The sequence below is a fragment of the Lasioglossum baleicum genome, chromosome 5 (genome assembly GCF_051020765.1).
Source record: "Lasioglossum baleicum chromosome 5, iyLasBale1, whole genome shotgun sequence".
Taxonomy (NCBI): domain Eukaryota; kingdom Metazoa; phylum Arthropoda; class Insecta; order Hymenoptera; family Halictidae; genus Lasioglossum; species Lasioglossum baleicum.
This window is the reverse complement of record NC_134933.1, coordinates 5,744,213-5,761,033: the sequence shown is the minus strand read 5'-3', so window position 1 is coordinate 5,761,033 and position 16,821 is coordinate 5,744,213. Positions and strand designations below refer to the sequence as shown.

General features: G+C 39.0%; 1 protein-coding gene across 1 annotated transcript in view; it reads left to right on the top strand.

Moving 5' to 3' along the window:
* The window catches only part of Nha1 (Na[+]/H[+] hydrogen antiporter 1), a 116,844-nt gene that overhangs the window by 15,335 nt on the left and 84,688 nt on the right, over window positions 1–16,821 (top strand). The gene's annotated exons all lie outside the window — the stretch shown is intronic.

Here is a 16,821-nt window from a genome sequence, read left to right as displayed (position 1 = left end):
TACTAAAAATGTTATCTGTAAAACACAGAGCAAAATATGACGACCACTATCTTTATCAAATAATGAATTACATGTACTTACTATTCAAACACGAATGTGTAGTAAGTAACAGTTCGAGTTGTCAGGACAACATATTTATTTGCACATGGACTTACAATAATTTGATTATAGAAGAAAAGAATATATATAGAATGTTATAACGAGAAAGGAAATAGTTATTCCTTTATTATAGCCTTGAATACGAGATATCACCTACAGTCCTTCGTGGCCAGTATCTCACTCACTCTCACACGCACACACACGAGCAGTCCTTCGCCGTGACAACAATTATCTGTTCGGTTCAAATCTTCAACTCTATCTGCCCTACTCTCGAATACACCTGTCTATATAAACATCGTTCACGATTCGCGTCTTCCGCATTAGCCTACAGGGGGCAGCGGCCACCAGACGCGAATAATACCGAATCACTAATCACTACATAGTTCGCGCCTACAAATGCAACGAATGCAATAAAGTGTACAGTTCGATAAAAATGAATATTGGTTGTGGTTCCACATGAAATTGATACAACTTCTAATATCCGGTTCTGCAAATTGCGCCCAGACAATTCTCCTACGAGCCAGAAGAGAAAAACGAGAATGCAACCGAGTATATTGATCTTTTTTCTGACAGTAGCATCGCTCGTAGAATTACATTCTGTCATTGCTGTACGTTCCGAATCAATCGCAGGGTGATTCGAGAAGAATTTTCACGGAGTTTGCGAACCCGGTGTACATATACGTTACGCAGCGAGAGCTTACTATCTCAATCGCGTCACGTTCCGAGTTCCAGGAGCGATACTCGAACTTCCTGTTATATCGTCTACCACTTTGCTTCCAACGAATTCCTCTTGCTCGCCTCGCATCTCCGCCCATCTGACGTGATCGTGGTGCACATAGAGCAATATTACACAATTTGTTCTTACACTCTTCTCCTGCCGTTTCGTACGGCGTTGGCGAGTTCGCCGTGCATTGACTAACAAACATTTCCATATAAGTCTGGACTGTGAAATTTCACGAATCCCCGTTTCGAGACGAAGACAACGAGAAATCTGAATGAAATCCAAATTTCAAAAAGGGATTTAGGAAAGAGACCTTTCAGAGGGTTACAATAGGTTCAGGATTTTGATATTAGACGCATTCATAGTTGAAGGGATGCTCTTTATTACTGCTGTGGATTTAATTTTATTCTTAATTGTAAAAATAACTTTTTAAAAAATACCACATTTTTAAAACGGACTAAAAAGTATAAAATAATTTTTCCTAGCCCCACATACAGATTCCTAACCCCGTACAGATATGGTCCAGTCAATGAATGCTCATAAGGGGGATATGTAGAGGGAAATGGAAGGAACACAATTTTTAACTTTGGAACTTTCCGCTTATATCTCGGAAACTATGTGTCCTAGCGATAAGACCATTCTATACAAAATTAAAGTTGATAAAATGTGCCATAAGATTGACTTTATTCAGTTTTTCGCTATTTCGCATAGTTTCCGAGATATCCGCGCTTAAAGTTCACTAATTGTGAAAAAGAAATTTTCGCCTCACGTTTTTTGCCTTATTTGACTAGCTATCTCTTCAGCACAATTAGTGAACTTTGAGCGCGGATATCTAGGAAACTATGCGAGATGGCGAAAAACTGAATCGAATCAATCTTGTGGCACATTTTGTCAGCTTAATTTTGTATAGTATAGTCTTATCGCTAGAACGTGTAGTTTCCTAGATATAAACGGAAAACCAAAATAGGCTTTTAAAAAATTTTTTTACATATTGCATTGTCATCCAGTTCTGAGCTATGTTTAAAATTTCAAGTCTCTAGCTCATCGGGAAGTTAGTTTAAAATCAATTGCAAAATTTATACCGAACAGACTGACAAGAAAGCGAGCTATTAAAAACGTTATAAAAAGACATAGTTGTACGCGAAGCATGCTTCAGGAAAATTGTGTTGTGGATCGCGATGCTTTCGAAAGAGCGTATCGGCATACACCGTGGCACCGGTAACGGGTTCCGATCTCTTTCATCGGGAAGTTCGGTGCTTCACTGACCATCACTCGGCTCGCTATAATTTTATTTACCTCGAACTCGTGCGTTCTTCCGTGTACCAGGCGGTTTCGCCATGCTGGAAGAGCCGTGGCTCCACTCGACGGAAACAGAGAACCGTGGAGAACGCTGGAACACTGAATAAAGGAGAGAAGCGCGTGATGGAAGGCGGCATCAGAGCCCCGCAGAATATTACGACGGGAAATCCGACGTTAGATATTGGCAGCTTGATAAAATGGAAATACCGTAGACGACAGAGCTGCGGCCTGAAACAGCCGCGGTGTCGCATCCTGTCACTCTACCGCGTTTTCCCTCGAATCTTCGGGCTTTTTTAACATGAAGCTTACGTGGCAGTATTTGCTAGAGCCTCCATAATGTTACTGTCCAAAATACTTCCGCGAGAAATTCCCGAAAATCATGTGACATCGATTATTCGCGATCGGCGTGTATTCTGCAACCTCTCCGCAATTTCCCATGAATCGATCAACTATTTTTCATTTAGACTCACATGGAAAAATTCTTCAAAGCCTACCGAAGATGCTTGTATAAAATATCTTCGCTAAAAGTAGCGAGTCTTATAAATCTTTCTAGTGTCAAATCAATTTGATTTCGAATGAAGAGTAACTGGTTCAACTTCCAAAGAGTCGGTGGGATTCGAATGTCAACTTGCAGCGTTTCTGTCAACCTCCTTCTGTGACTGTGTCGAGAGAAATCTGTATTCCGGCGCACAATATTGCAATATTGAATAACCACCGGCGGTAAACGCGATTCTTGTCAGCCAAGATTAATGCGTCCAATAAAAAAAAAAAAAATATTTCGGTCGCTCACGTGTTAGAGATAGATACGCGAATCGCCGGAATGAAATATCTCGATTCTGATTGCGTTAAATTCGCGATATCTGCATCGCCGGCAGAAGTATTTCACCTGTGCCGGGATGATTGAAATGTTATTTCAAGCATTGGCTTATACTCGTGCAATAACCGCATTTTCCTCGTGACGGGGAGAAGGTAAACAGAAAGTTGCTGTCTGGTTGAATAAACTGGGAAGGATTTCAGATGTTGGGATCCCCAGCTTGCGGTACGCATTGCAGTCGAATGAAATCCTGAAGGATACACACACTTAAAGTCACGAATTTTGTGTTGTAGAATGCGCTGTTAATCCAGTTAATACAGAATGTAATTTGCTGGTGGTAACCATGTTGCAGTTTCATAATCAGCCTGGAGCAAAGCCTTCATTCAAGATAAACCCTCGGGTCCATGCAGTTTTTTACATCCTGCGGTTCTACTATTTACAGTAAGGAGAAAAACTGAACCAGTAACCACAAGTTTTGTATAAATCATTATTCAGGATTATAGAAGAATAACACAAAATCAACATTATAATTATTTTTATCATAGTTACAAGTAACTTACGAAATATTTTTCAATAATTAATGTCTCCTCGTTTAGCAATGACAACAAAAATAGATTGACTCGGTTTTGCACCGGTCCCTACAAGAAACGTTTACGTGGAATGTTCAACTAAACTATTAGTCTACGTCTTGACACTCAGTTCTTCGCAATCAGTCGAACGGAAAGACACGCAAGTGAAGTAAGAATAAATATGAAGTCAATTGCTCCAAATTGTGCAAAAAAAGTCATTTCTCTTTTGAATGACGGCTTGTCAACGCGTAAGACGGCAAAAACTTGCAGTGTTAGTTAATCGACAGTGCAGAGAATAAGAAAAAAATACTGTAAAAGCATATTATTAAGTGTTGGAGGAAGACCAAAAATATTATCACCGCAGGATGAACGAAGGATTATACGATTTGTCACATCTGGTGAAGCTTCAAGTTCTATTATGGCTGCAAAATTATTAAAAGAAGATACGAATATACAAATAAGTCAGTGGACAGCACGAAGAACCCTCAAAGAAGCTGAGTTTAGAAGCATTAGGAAAAAAAAGAAGCCGATGTTATCGAAAAAAAATATTAAACGTCGTTTGGAATTTGCTACAAAATATCAAAACTGGGCAACTACTGACTGGGAACGGGTTATTTGGTCAGACGAGACCAAAATTAACAGAATTTGTTCAGATGGCATATCTTGGTGCTGGATTCGTAAAAATGAAAGGCTTAAACCACGACATGTGAAAGAATCGTTAAAGCATGGAGGCGGATCCCTAATGTTCCGGGGGTTCCTAACAGCATTTGGTGTTGGGTCACTGCACCGAATTAATGGCATCATGAATCAGTACATGTACAAGGATATTTTGCAAGATCACCTCATAGATGCTGTTGAAAATATGCCTTTTGAAGAAAAAAATGTAATTTTCATGCATGACCGAGACCCTAAGCTCACTGGTAAAAGTGTAAAAAATTGGCTCAGTACTAAAAAATTTTCTGTTCTGGATTGGCTTGCACAGAGCCCCGAACTTAACCCCATAGAGAATCTATGCGGTTTACTAAAAAGACGACTTCGAGGGGGATTCATATGACTCCCAACCAACTTCAATTACAGATTTGTATGATAGAATTCAAGAACACAGTGGGAACAAATATCTCCGGATTTTTTCAAAAAATTAATAGAAAATATGCCAAAGCGAATTAGTGCAGTTTTACAAGCACAAGGGTTGTGGACGAAATATTAAAAATAAAGAATATATTAAATATTGCCAAGTATTGGACGTGGTGCAGAACCGAGTCAGTCTATTTTTGTTGTCATTGCTAAACGAGGAGACATTAATTATTGAAAAAATTTCTCAAGTTACTTCTAACTATGATAAAAATAATTATAATGTTGATTTTTTGTTATTCTTCTATATTCCTAGCAATAAATAATGATTTATACAAAACTTGTGGTTATTGGTTCAATTTTGCGCCTTACTGTATTTGTGGGGAACGTAGAACAGGCCAGCGCGCGTAAACACGGGCCGCGCGGCTGAAAACTTATTGCACCGGGCAACTAGAGCTCCGAGTGTGGGGGTAGCCTATTCTACGTCATCGACTCCCGGAGCACTTTCCCAACCCGTATGGGATTATGCGGCGTGTTTCTTGGCCCCTCGCGGGGTACACCCCGTAGTGGGGATATATTCGTTTTTTCTTAGATCGTGCAGTTCTCGTTTTCTTAGGTCTTAAATCAGTCCTTCTGGACAGACGAGCCCCACATATCCCCGCCTCTCCCCCAGGAGGGCGGGGTATGCGTAAAGTATTTTTCCTACGTTAAAAAAAAGGTCTCAGATCACAAGGCTTTACTATACTTAATTCAAGAGTTACTTAATTCGAAAGTATAATTGCAGTCTCCTATCAATTGAATTTATTTCGCCTGGAATTGCATATTTACGAGGCACAGCGTGCATCATACGAGGCCAGTAAGAATTCAATTGACGCGCGCACACGAACGAAAAATAAATTCGAAGGATAAACGAAATAACGTGTCGGGCCATTATCTGTCGCGAGTATAGTTTTCGATATATCGGCGTCGATGCGAGCTCGGGTACAAAACCGGGAAATCAGTGATTTATCTGCGACCTATTCGAAGTTTATAATCATGGCGGTCAGTTGCGAACGATGTGTTGCACTTTAATTCAAACACGTTATCAGCTGCAACGTCAGCGACGCGGCCTGATGCCATACAATTCAATGTTTTGAATATAGCTGTGGTTTATCCCGTAATATTGCGATTACATTTTCAGGTGAGCACGAAAACGTCGGAAGGAGGGGGACGGTGCGGCATAGGAATGCATAATATTCGAAGCTTTTCCATATTTCCTGTTATTAAATGACACGGCTTGGGCCGGCGCGGCGTCCGCGCAAACCGAAAGAACATTTTATGAAAAACAATGGTCACTCGTTGGTCTCGCCATAAAAATAAAATTACCGGGTACGCTCCGCAAATGAAATTCGGTAATTTTGATGTAGCTTTAATGGCAGCCGGATAAACAAGTTATCAAACAATAAAATATCCTGCCCGTATTTTCGCAGCGAAATGTGAAACACGAGGGACGCATGATATCGAAATTAAAGTAAAATTGTTTGTTCCGAGGATTACCGAATACCATTCCACACAATGGGTTCCGGTTTTTACGATCCGCAGATTAAATGAAACGATCTTGAAGTCTTTTGTAAACCTGCAGTGCAAACAGGTTTTGTATACTTTTAATCAACATATGCAGTAAACCACCGTTGGTCATACGACCGGTTTTATACATTTTATTTTGCGGCTATTGGAATTATAACGATCTCTTCGTGGGGAATTTTACGTTTTGTTGTGTTTTTATAAATCTACACAGTCAATTTTAGTATTCGGTAGGTTTAGTGTCTATGAAAAATTGAATCGAGTTTAATTGAATTTGGAAAACGCGTATTATAAATTTTTACTGTTTTCGAAAGATTGATATTGTTATTTAAAACAGGCTCTATGCGATGTTACTTTATTAACCGGATCCGGCTTTTACGGATGGAAAAAACAGTGCTGATTCATTTCTGAAACTCCGCTCGTCAAACCAGAATAACGTGGTTAATAATTATTCACTTCGGCGCTGTGTTCGCCGCCAGTAAATCTCAATGTATGTGCGCGGAAGATTATCCAAAAATTAAAATTAATGGCGCGTATTTACCTCGCCATTTTCCGGTGAGAAAGTTCCACGGCAACGTGAGCGCAAGAAGCTTTCAAAGGTTTATCAATTTTTTTTTGTGCCTGGAAACCAATTTATAACAGCTTTTTCACGGCTGTGGGTGTTTGCGTTGCGTATCACGACACCAGTCTGGATTATCATAAATTTGTAGCGACCGAATAAATTAGAAGTTGACACTGACTTCGATTATGAACTGGCCGAAGCGAAGTTTCAGAGAGCTTTTGCATAATTACAAGTAGACCGACGATGTTTTTATCGATTGTTTCGAAAAGTCAGAATTAGCAGAAGATTTATGTTGTTGACTGATTGAAAAGTAATAAAAGAAGGTAATGAAGATGCTGTTATTTCTCCCATTGTTAGGTCGATTTGACCGTTGAAAATGCGTAATGATCTGCAATTTATTTATTGTAAACGATCACGCCAGCTTTTTGATCGATCATTTATTAGCATAGAAGTGTTGGAACATCCTTCGGATTATGTAAATGGATTCTCAGAAACGATTTTAGTGTTTCAATGGTTATTACTATTGTTCATCTTGTCAAAGTGTTCTAAGGAAATGTAAACGCAACGAAGGATTACGCAGAAAATACAAGAGTGTTCAAATTATTTAAGAATATAGAATCTTTTAACCACCACACTGTTCAAAAGTGTCAAAAATTCCGATTATTTATCATTGTGACGGACTGCAGATTTCTTCGAGAAACTTATTAAAGTTTAACGAGACTTTCGTCTCGCTTGAAGAAAATCTGATAAAGCAGAAAACGGAAAGTGAATCAATTTCAATTTGACGCCAGTTCCTTCAAGTGGCTCTATAAAAATCTATATTTGCAGAAATGCCCCCAGTTGATTTAATAGAATGGAGTTCTCTAAGTCGTCGCCTCTCGAGACCGGAGATGTTTGATTTTTCTACTCGCAGGAATGCGATCGCAAAAATTGCTTCCTCTCGTTTGCAACGACGACGACTGCTCGACAGTTTTAAATGATAACCTTCCAGTAATGGCGAGCAGAAACATTCACGGTGAAGAGAATCTCGGTTACAGTTGCCTCCACGTTCTATCCCTTCCTTCCTTCGTCGATGCGTGTCTCGAGTTCTCTCTTTCCTGCGAGTTACGTTGAAACGACGATAATGACGGCTAATTGACACTGACGGAGGCTACTTGCAAACCAACGCGGCGATCGCATGAAATCACTGACACGAGCCAACCGTCATTCCCGTCGAAACTTCTTCCCGATTCCACGATTTCGGAACATTTCTCAGCTCGACCTTTCGTTCTACACGCGATGGTACGAACCTCAATCTATAACAAAATAACCTCAATCTTCAGCAAACAAATATTTTCTCTACTTAACTAAAGGATTAACAATATTACTATATTTTTTTCTTAACGATGCTTTCATTCGTTCCGTTAAAAAATATTCTTAAAGTTGCCTACATTCGACTCAAGATTTTTCCAGACGTAAAATCGTTCTTGAATTTATTGGAACTATCTAATTTCTTCTGCAAAAGTATTTTTTCCCTATTCAATTGAAGGCTAAAGAATATTACAGTACTTTTTTTACAATGATATTTTCATTCGTTTCATTGAGAAGAATTTTTGAAGTTGTCTGTATTTGGACGATCCGAGGTTCTTCGAGTCGAAATATCTTTTATGAATTGTTTAGAATATCTTTTAGCTGTTTAATCGTGAAATTTTTCTATGCATAACAATGTTCCCTTGTTCGATTAAAGGTTGACGCGCACTCCTGTATTCATTTCAATATGACCTTATCGTTTGACGTGTTTAAAAAAATTCAAAAAATGAGAGTAGACACATGAGCGATTCTTATAAATTTTGCATATTCAAAGGCCGTCAAGTTCGGCGTGCCCTCTTTATTGTCGGCGTTTAGTGTAGTTAAAACATAAAAGTTGCCGTGCGGCAGTCGAGGAGAGTATGCGCGGGTTCTCGCCTCGAATAATTTCTCGCTTAAGGGGTTCACGAACGCGTTCCCCGTTTAACGAAGAATTCGTTAATTGCGCCGGGCGTTTCGTAATTTCCCGAGCGTGTCTAAGTGGGAACATACTTGCGGAAAAATGCACGATGGGGTCTCGCTTAATCATTTATTAGTGTCATGGTTCGAACAAGATTTCACACGTTGCAGTTCATACGGAATTTCCCGACGATTAAGGAGTGAATTTCACGCGTGCTTCAATCCGACGTTATGAAATGATGGATTTATCCGTTGGAAGCTCGGAAGAACGCTCGACGTGTTTTCGAAAATGCGAACGGGTTTGCGTGTGGGTGTGCTAGTTGTGTGCAATCCCGCGTCGAATGCTTTCCTATGCAAAAATGAAATGAGAAAAGTGAGTAATACTTTTTTGTACGGATTTTGTCCCGGGGAAATTGATTCCGAAGATTCGTCGGATGTTGTTCGACCGACAAGAATCGATTTCGACCACCACGAGATCGTCAAATTCTGTTTGGAACTATTTTTTGAAGCATTTGGAATGATTTCAAATTGACATCAATATTTTGGCATTTTAAAGCTGGAATTATATTTTGTAAGGAAAGGGAACAATGCAGAATTTATTTCCCTTTTAATCTAATAACTTGATTTATTAAGAGGCTAACAATCTCCCTTACTCGGTGATAAATCATTCGCACAAATATCAAGTTAGTTGTGTGCAATCCCGCGTCGAATGCTTCCCTATGCAAAAATGAAATGAGAAAAGTGAGTAATACTTTTTTGTACGGATTTTGTCCCGGGGAAATTGATTCCGAAGATTCGTCGGATGTTGTTCGACCGACAAGAATCGATTTCGACCACCACGAGATCGTCAAATTCTGTTTGGAACTATTTTTTGAAGCATTTGGAATGATTTCAAATTGACATCAATATTTTGGCATTTTAAAGCTGGAATTATATTTTGTAAGGAAAGCGAACAATGCAGAATTTATTTCCCTTTTAATCTAATAACTTGATTTATTAAGAGGCTAACAATCTCCCTTACTCGGTCATAAATCATTCGCATAAATATCAAGTTAGTTGTGTGCAATCCCGCGTCGAATGCTTTCCTATGCAAAAATGAAATGAGAAAAGTGAGTAATACTTTTTTGTACGGATTTTATCCCGGGGAAATTGATTCCGAAGATTCGTCGGATGTTGTTCGACCGACAAGAATCGATTTCGACCACCGCGAGATCGTCAAATTCTGTTTGGAACTATCTTTTGAAGCATCTGGAATAATGTCAAATTAATATTTTGACATTTTAAAGCTGGAATTATGTTTTGTAAGGAAAGGGAACAATGCAGAATTTATTTCCCTTTTAATATAATAACTTGATTTATTAAGAGGCTAACAATCTCCCTTACTCGGTAATAAATCATTCGCATAAATATCAAGCTCCATTTCATTAAATAAATTTAATTGCTGTAAATTTACCTTAGTTCCATTTTGTCGCAATAGAACGTATATAAGCGTTTAAAAATTCGAGGTACATAGCTACGATATTAATCAAATTTCAAAGGCTTCATTTAATCAAATTCCAAAGGCCGAATTTAATCAAATTTCGAAGCTGTATTTGATCAAATTTCGAAAGCTTTGTTTGATCCAATTTTGATAATAAACCCGGTCTAGAATAGCAAAGTTAATTATTTGGAACAGAAATGGCAAGATCTCCCGTTCGCACAAATTAAACGAACCCACGTCGTATTTTCTGTTTAAACACAATACCAGAAGTTAGTGCAAAACAGTAACCTCGCGTGACCACTCGTGACCAATCGTTAGTCCATCCTTCAAAATTAGATGTACAAACCAGCGACACTTCCAAGTTTACGTAAGTTTTTCTAATTTTCATGGTTTTTCGATCTCCTGTTAATTTCCTTCGCACAGCTGTCGAGAGTTTTCGCGCGGAAATATGGTTACATCACATGTGTCAGACGTAACCATACCGAACCAATCTGCCGAATTGAAATTTCGATTTTGCACAAAAATTTCACCTGTATAGTTCGACTGACAGCCACGATATTGCTGGCTCAAAATTTCGTTGACAATTTTGGACCATCATAGTGTTTTTACCAAAAAATAGAATGAGGAAAATCGGACGCATTGTAGTCACCAAATTTTGTCCAATCTTTTTATCAGAATCTTAAACGTAAAAAATTAGCTGCTTCCGCTAGAGACCTTTAAAAAGTCTATGTTATTTTCCTAGAAATCGCAACGATTTTTTATGAATATTACAGTATTGTCACATTACTGTGATAAACGACAGTACAAAGCCAATCGGCAAGCTCCCGGCGAGAAGCGTTAATTAACGACGAAAGGGGAGAGGAATCTTTTACACGGCGATATTTCGCAAGCGGCTGGTCGTTTCTTTTTTCGTGCCATTCGGCCGGCACTCGTGGCAAACAAATCGCTCGCATATTTTTTCGTCACATTATCGCGGGAAAAATATAGGTTATTACCGGGAGAAACGCATTCGCTGCGCGGAGCTGCTCGGAGAGGAGCGTGCTACGGTATATGCATACTGCATACATACACAACGTTTGGATTCGGCCGAGTGAAAAACAGTTCCCGCCGGGGCAATTTTCGTAGCTGTGATAATGAGAGCTAATAATTGGTAGTAGTCGTTAGCGGAAGTCTGCGACAGAACGATCGTGAGGAGGAATAATTCTCTGTCGTGATTATTGGTGGGCCGCAGCTATACGGTGTAACAATTTCGCTTGTTAAATCGCTCGTTTCATTGCGTGAACGTCGAACGGAGATTAACGACGACGATAAACGGTACCGTGCCACGTGTTCCACGATGCTTTTCGTTATTCTTTTGCCGTGAAAATCTCCGCGATTTTACCAACGGGATTCGCTAACGCTACTTCCAACTTCGCTTTATCGCTTTAGCGGGAAAAGGCGGACTATGATCCACAAGGATCAGTTAAATATTAATCAAACTTTGTATCGAGTGAGCTATTAAGCTTGAGTAATTGGCACCCATTCCATTTTTCCTCTCTTTTGGCTGCTAAACTATGTTCTTTGCCTAATGCACTATTCTGTAAAATTTCAGATCTCTCCCTTTCGTTTAAGGGTAATACGGGGGCGGAGATCTGTTTTGCAGAATAAAAAGGAAAAATTCGAACATTTACAGTGGGTGTACAAAGTATTCGTACACTTTTTAAAAATTAATAACTTTTTTACAATTGTACCAAACGAACTGACCTTTTCTGATGAATTAGAAGCATTGTTTTACGAAATGATATGTAAAAAAGATTTTCCAAAAATTATAATTAGACTGCGGATTTTATTTAATTATATTTAACTATTTAAGGACATCGATCTGTTAGTGTCAGCTTAATAGGATAATTAAAAGAAGAATACAATTTTTATGTGACTCCTGTGTCCGGCAATCAATGCGAACATTTTTTATTTTGCATAAAGATCCGCAGTATAATTATAATTTACAAGGTTACATGCAAAAATAAAGAAGGCATTTTTTAAAACTTTTTCACTTGGGCCCTTAAAGAAAATTTAAAATATATGTTTTGTACATCTACTGAATATTTTCAATTTTCATTAAGGATCCAAATAAAAAAGTTTTAAAAAATTCCTTTTTTATTTTTGCATGTAACCGTGTAAATTATAATTTTTGGAAAATATGTTTTGCATATCATTTCGTAAACCAATCTAATTCTAATTGATTATAAAAAATCAGGTCGTTTGGTACAATTATAAAAAAGTTATTGGTTTTTAAAAATACTTTGTACACTCACTGTATGTTTCGAGGGGTTCCACTGCAATTGTAAAACGAATAATCTCCGCATAAAGGTGCTTTTCGTTTGTGAAACCTCATTTACTATAAAATCTGGATACATCGAATCCTCCTCCGCCCTAGAAATTCGAATTATCTCTGATCGTAATAAAAGGCCAATATAACGGGTGCCCATGTAACGAAGATTCTATAGTGGAAATTGAAATTTCGTCGAAGGGATGCAACAACCATCGCATAAATTGCGGGCCGCGGTGTTTGTTACGTTCATTTCGCGGACACCGGGGCAGATTTATCGTACGATCTCTTCGCGGCCGCACTTATGAATAACGCGGTACAAATTGCGTTTCCGCGTACCGCACGCGGCCGCCCGCAAGCGGAGAATATTCCTCGCGGGATCCGTAAGTTATCGCGGGCCAGCCTCGGCGTCGAAGATTACTTTATCGAGAACTCTTGAATTAACGCCCCGAGATTCGCCGCGGAAACTTCTTTACGATAAATAATAACTTCTTTAATAAAGAGGAGATTTACGAGCGCGGCGTACAGGATCTGACGAGCGAGCGAACGTTGCCGGAAGACTGGTGTAACAATGAGAAATGTTGCTCGTCGCATTTTCGGAAATCGTAAAGTACCGGCGAGCGAAACGGACGGAGGAAGTTTCGGTGTTCTCCGGGCGCAGGAATTTCGTAAAAATTTCTCTCGGGGTAGCACGCGAACCTCCAGGTGGAGATACAATGCCGGAGATCGTAGAATTCGGGAACGAAACGACACGGTAACGTGGAAAGTCGCGTAAAGGTAAAAATAAATTCAACTGTTTAAATTAAGGAAGACGTTCGAGCGGATCCTCGAACGTCCCGCAAGGGCTCGCAACGGCCGCAAACGGAAATAGAACGAACTTTCCACCTTTGTTGAAACTTTATCATTGGCGGAATTTTGCGATAAGATCTCCTTCGCGGTAATTAGAATTCGAGAGGTTGTTTACACTATTTACGGCAACGATTGCACTCGTGTAAAAGTGTTATGGCCTGTTCAGATCTGCTTCAAGCGATTCTTCGTCATCGAGTCCTTTTGTCACTCTCCTCAAAATAGTAAAACTGCACGATCTAAGAAACAGCACGGACCCGTGACTACTTCTTACACGAAGGCTTTACTTATAAGGATCCAAGCTTCTGTCTAGAATATTTTTTAACAAATAGTCCACTGTATGCGACACTATTGTTTACGTTCGGTGGCCAAGCAATCTCCCAAGAATTGTATTCCGATGTCCGAAGAATTCAATGATAGTAATTGCCCGCAGTACAAATTCAGCGGGCCAATTATTGAATCGCGGTGCGGATGAATTTGTGGCAAACATAAATCCACGCAAACTAATAATTGAAATGTAACGAAGCACGGTTCAGCTTCGGATAAACGGTGAAATCTTTCACCGGGCGATTTGCGTTTAATTTTCCTCGTTGTAAATTGCGTCGCAAGAATGCGAGGGTACGCAGCCCGTTGATCGGTAGCGGCGAAAACACGCAAGGATCCTAATTGGCAACGCAATTAAATGTAATGAATATTTTGCCGTATAATCTAATCTCTCCGGATGGCGCGGAACATTGTAACTGTGGAAAGTTATAAAATTACAACGCGTGGAGTTAATCGGCGTCGCGCGATGCTGTTCAAGCAGCGGGGAGGCTCGTAACAATGTAAAATAATTTGAAAGCCTTAACGCAGTTGTACTCCAAGCGACAGCGATAAACAACAGGACCCGCAAACATACTGCGTCGCGGGAATGTAATATTTTTACAAAGAGCGCCTAGACCCCCGAGGAAAAGGTATGAAATTTTAAGAGGAAATTTAATTAACGCGCGACTGTGCGCGGAAGATGAGGTGCTCAACGTTGAACCTTTTATCTCTTAAATTCTAGCAAACGACCGTGAAACGGTTCCCTGTGCCCGCGACGAATTTCGTGGAAACCATTTTTTCTGCTCCGCTGCGATCGAGAAATATTGTCCAGCGGGGGCGCAACCGGCATATAATTTCGCTACTAATCGTAATAAAAATCTCCGGGAAATTATGGTTGCGCTGTTGCACTCGTATTGTCGTCTCGCCAAAGTGTTGTCGGTCTTATTAACGTACACGCATTATGCTACATCTCTAACAGTAGCGGAAGGTTTTTTTTTCGAATTGTTAGATTTACTTTTCCGATTTGTCTTTCTAGATTTACGAGTAATAATAAAGTTATGTAATAATAAAATTCAGTGAAATATAGTTACCTTTTACCCAAGCATTTGCACACCGGGATACTCATCTTTCCGAAGGATAAAGTTCCGTAAAATCGTAACAGGATCCGCCATAGCGCCGAGCCATTTTCCTGTCGGTTATAACAGAATTTCAGTTCTTCACCGCGGATTCGCTTTATGCAACAGTTATTAACAGTTAACTTCGGAACCGTTTCAGTTTCCGAGCTTAATACTCCGGATGATCTCGCGATATATTTCACCGGGACGGTGTATCCGTTTTGCGAGCGAACCGAATGATCGTGGCGAACAGCAGCTGCGTTTCGCCACCTATCCGAAGGTCGTCGACGAGAAACCACTATACTTTCCGTCGCAGCCTAGTAGCCCTTTATCTCGGAGTGATATACGAGAGCGAGCTGTGCTTTTCGCCGCGCGTTACACCGCTCGTTGCCCCAGGCTTTTAAGCTAATTCGAGGCGCGCCAGCTGCAACTGCACCGAGCACAAGCTCTCTTCTCGTCACCTTGCTTCTGCGCCTCCTTTTTGTCCTTCCCAGGAACCCGCCATCGATTCTCTAGTCCTTCGTTTCCGGATCAGTTCCCCACCATCGATTTCTTCGTCAGCGTTCCAGTCGAAACATCCATTTCGATTTCGATGCATCTGGAGATCGGCTGTATCTTCCTTGACTCGTTCGTTTGTACAAATTTTTCTATATATTATTCACTTTTCTATGTCTCGATTATGATTAACTCCTTGCCCTACGAGTTATTTTACACTATCAGTAATCAGGACCTTTTTGTAGTTCGTGGTTGCCTGAAAAAGGAGACAATTTATATCCATTTTGTGACTATCTATTCTCCAATAGCTGCACATTAACAAAACCAAAGTAGAATTTTATTTCGTTTTAGAGGAAATGAATAACATACATACACAGAGTAAGGAGCATAACTGATTCCGTCCAAATGCATTTTTTCAACATATTTTTTACACATCATTTACTAAACTAATTCTTCTAGCCTTACAGCGAAATTGAAGTCGTTTGATCCATTCATATAAAAGTTATTCTGATTTAAAGTGTGTGGAATCAGTTATGCTCCTTACTGTATTTAGTAGACTCTGTCCAGAATCTTCATCACGAGTCTGACACGATATTGTAGGGCAAGGGGTTAATAATAGACAAAAAAATGTCGGACAAAAATATAGTCAAAAGGGACGAATCGTAGTGGAAAGACAATTTTTCTTAAGGTCACCTTATATGAGATTTTAGAGTTATCGATGTTTTTGAAATGAGAGTATATATTGTTACTATAATATGCAAGGTCAAACCAAATCGAATGAACTATAATATATCAACATTACAGTGACATTAAACACAAATATAATATAGGTATCTAGAAACAGAGTTGGGCAAAAAACAACTAATAATTGAGACTAATAGTCTGATTAAGTTAGTCGAAACTTAAAAATAGTTAGTTAAAACTTTTTGATTAGTTAGTCATAAATACATGGCACTAGTTAGTCACAGCTGTAAGTAATCGTTAGTAATTGCTCATTAGTTACGATTAATCATTAGTTAGTTTAAGTGATCACTCATCAATCTTTAGTCGTCAATCACTATTGTGCGATTAACATACATTAATATGTATACTTAAACTATATCGGAATTGCAGTGACCAAACGTGTCATAATCTGTATTTTATATCTTTGTAAACTAATAGGCTATTTTTTCGTTATTATTATCTCTTGTTTTAACTTATAACCATTTTTCGTCATTAGTCATAGTGAAATTCTGATTGCGTATTTAGTCATCAGTTACGCCATTATAGTCAGTATTCAATATTCATCCTTAATAAAAATTTAGTCATTATTCATTAGTCATTACTGGACTGCGGATCTTTATGCAAAATAAAAATTGTCTGCATCGATTGCAAGAAATAGAAACTAAATCGTATATTATTTCTTCTCATAATGATTTTAATAGAGGTGAAATCATATATTGACATCTTCAATTTTAAAAATTTTTTAACAATTTTCAATTTCATCTTCTCAATTTTGCGATAAATGCATAAAGATCCGCAGTCTAGTCATTACACACAAATACTTATGTAGTCATTACTCATAGTCACGCTCAAGTATTTACTTAGTTATTAATTATTAGTCACTTTTTT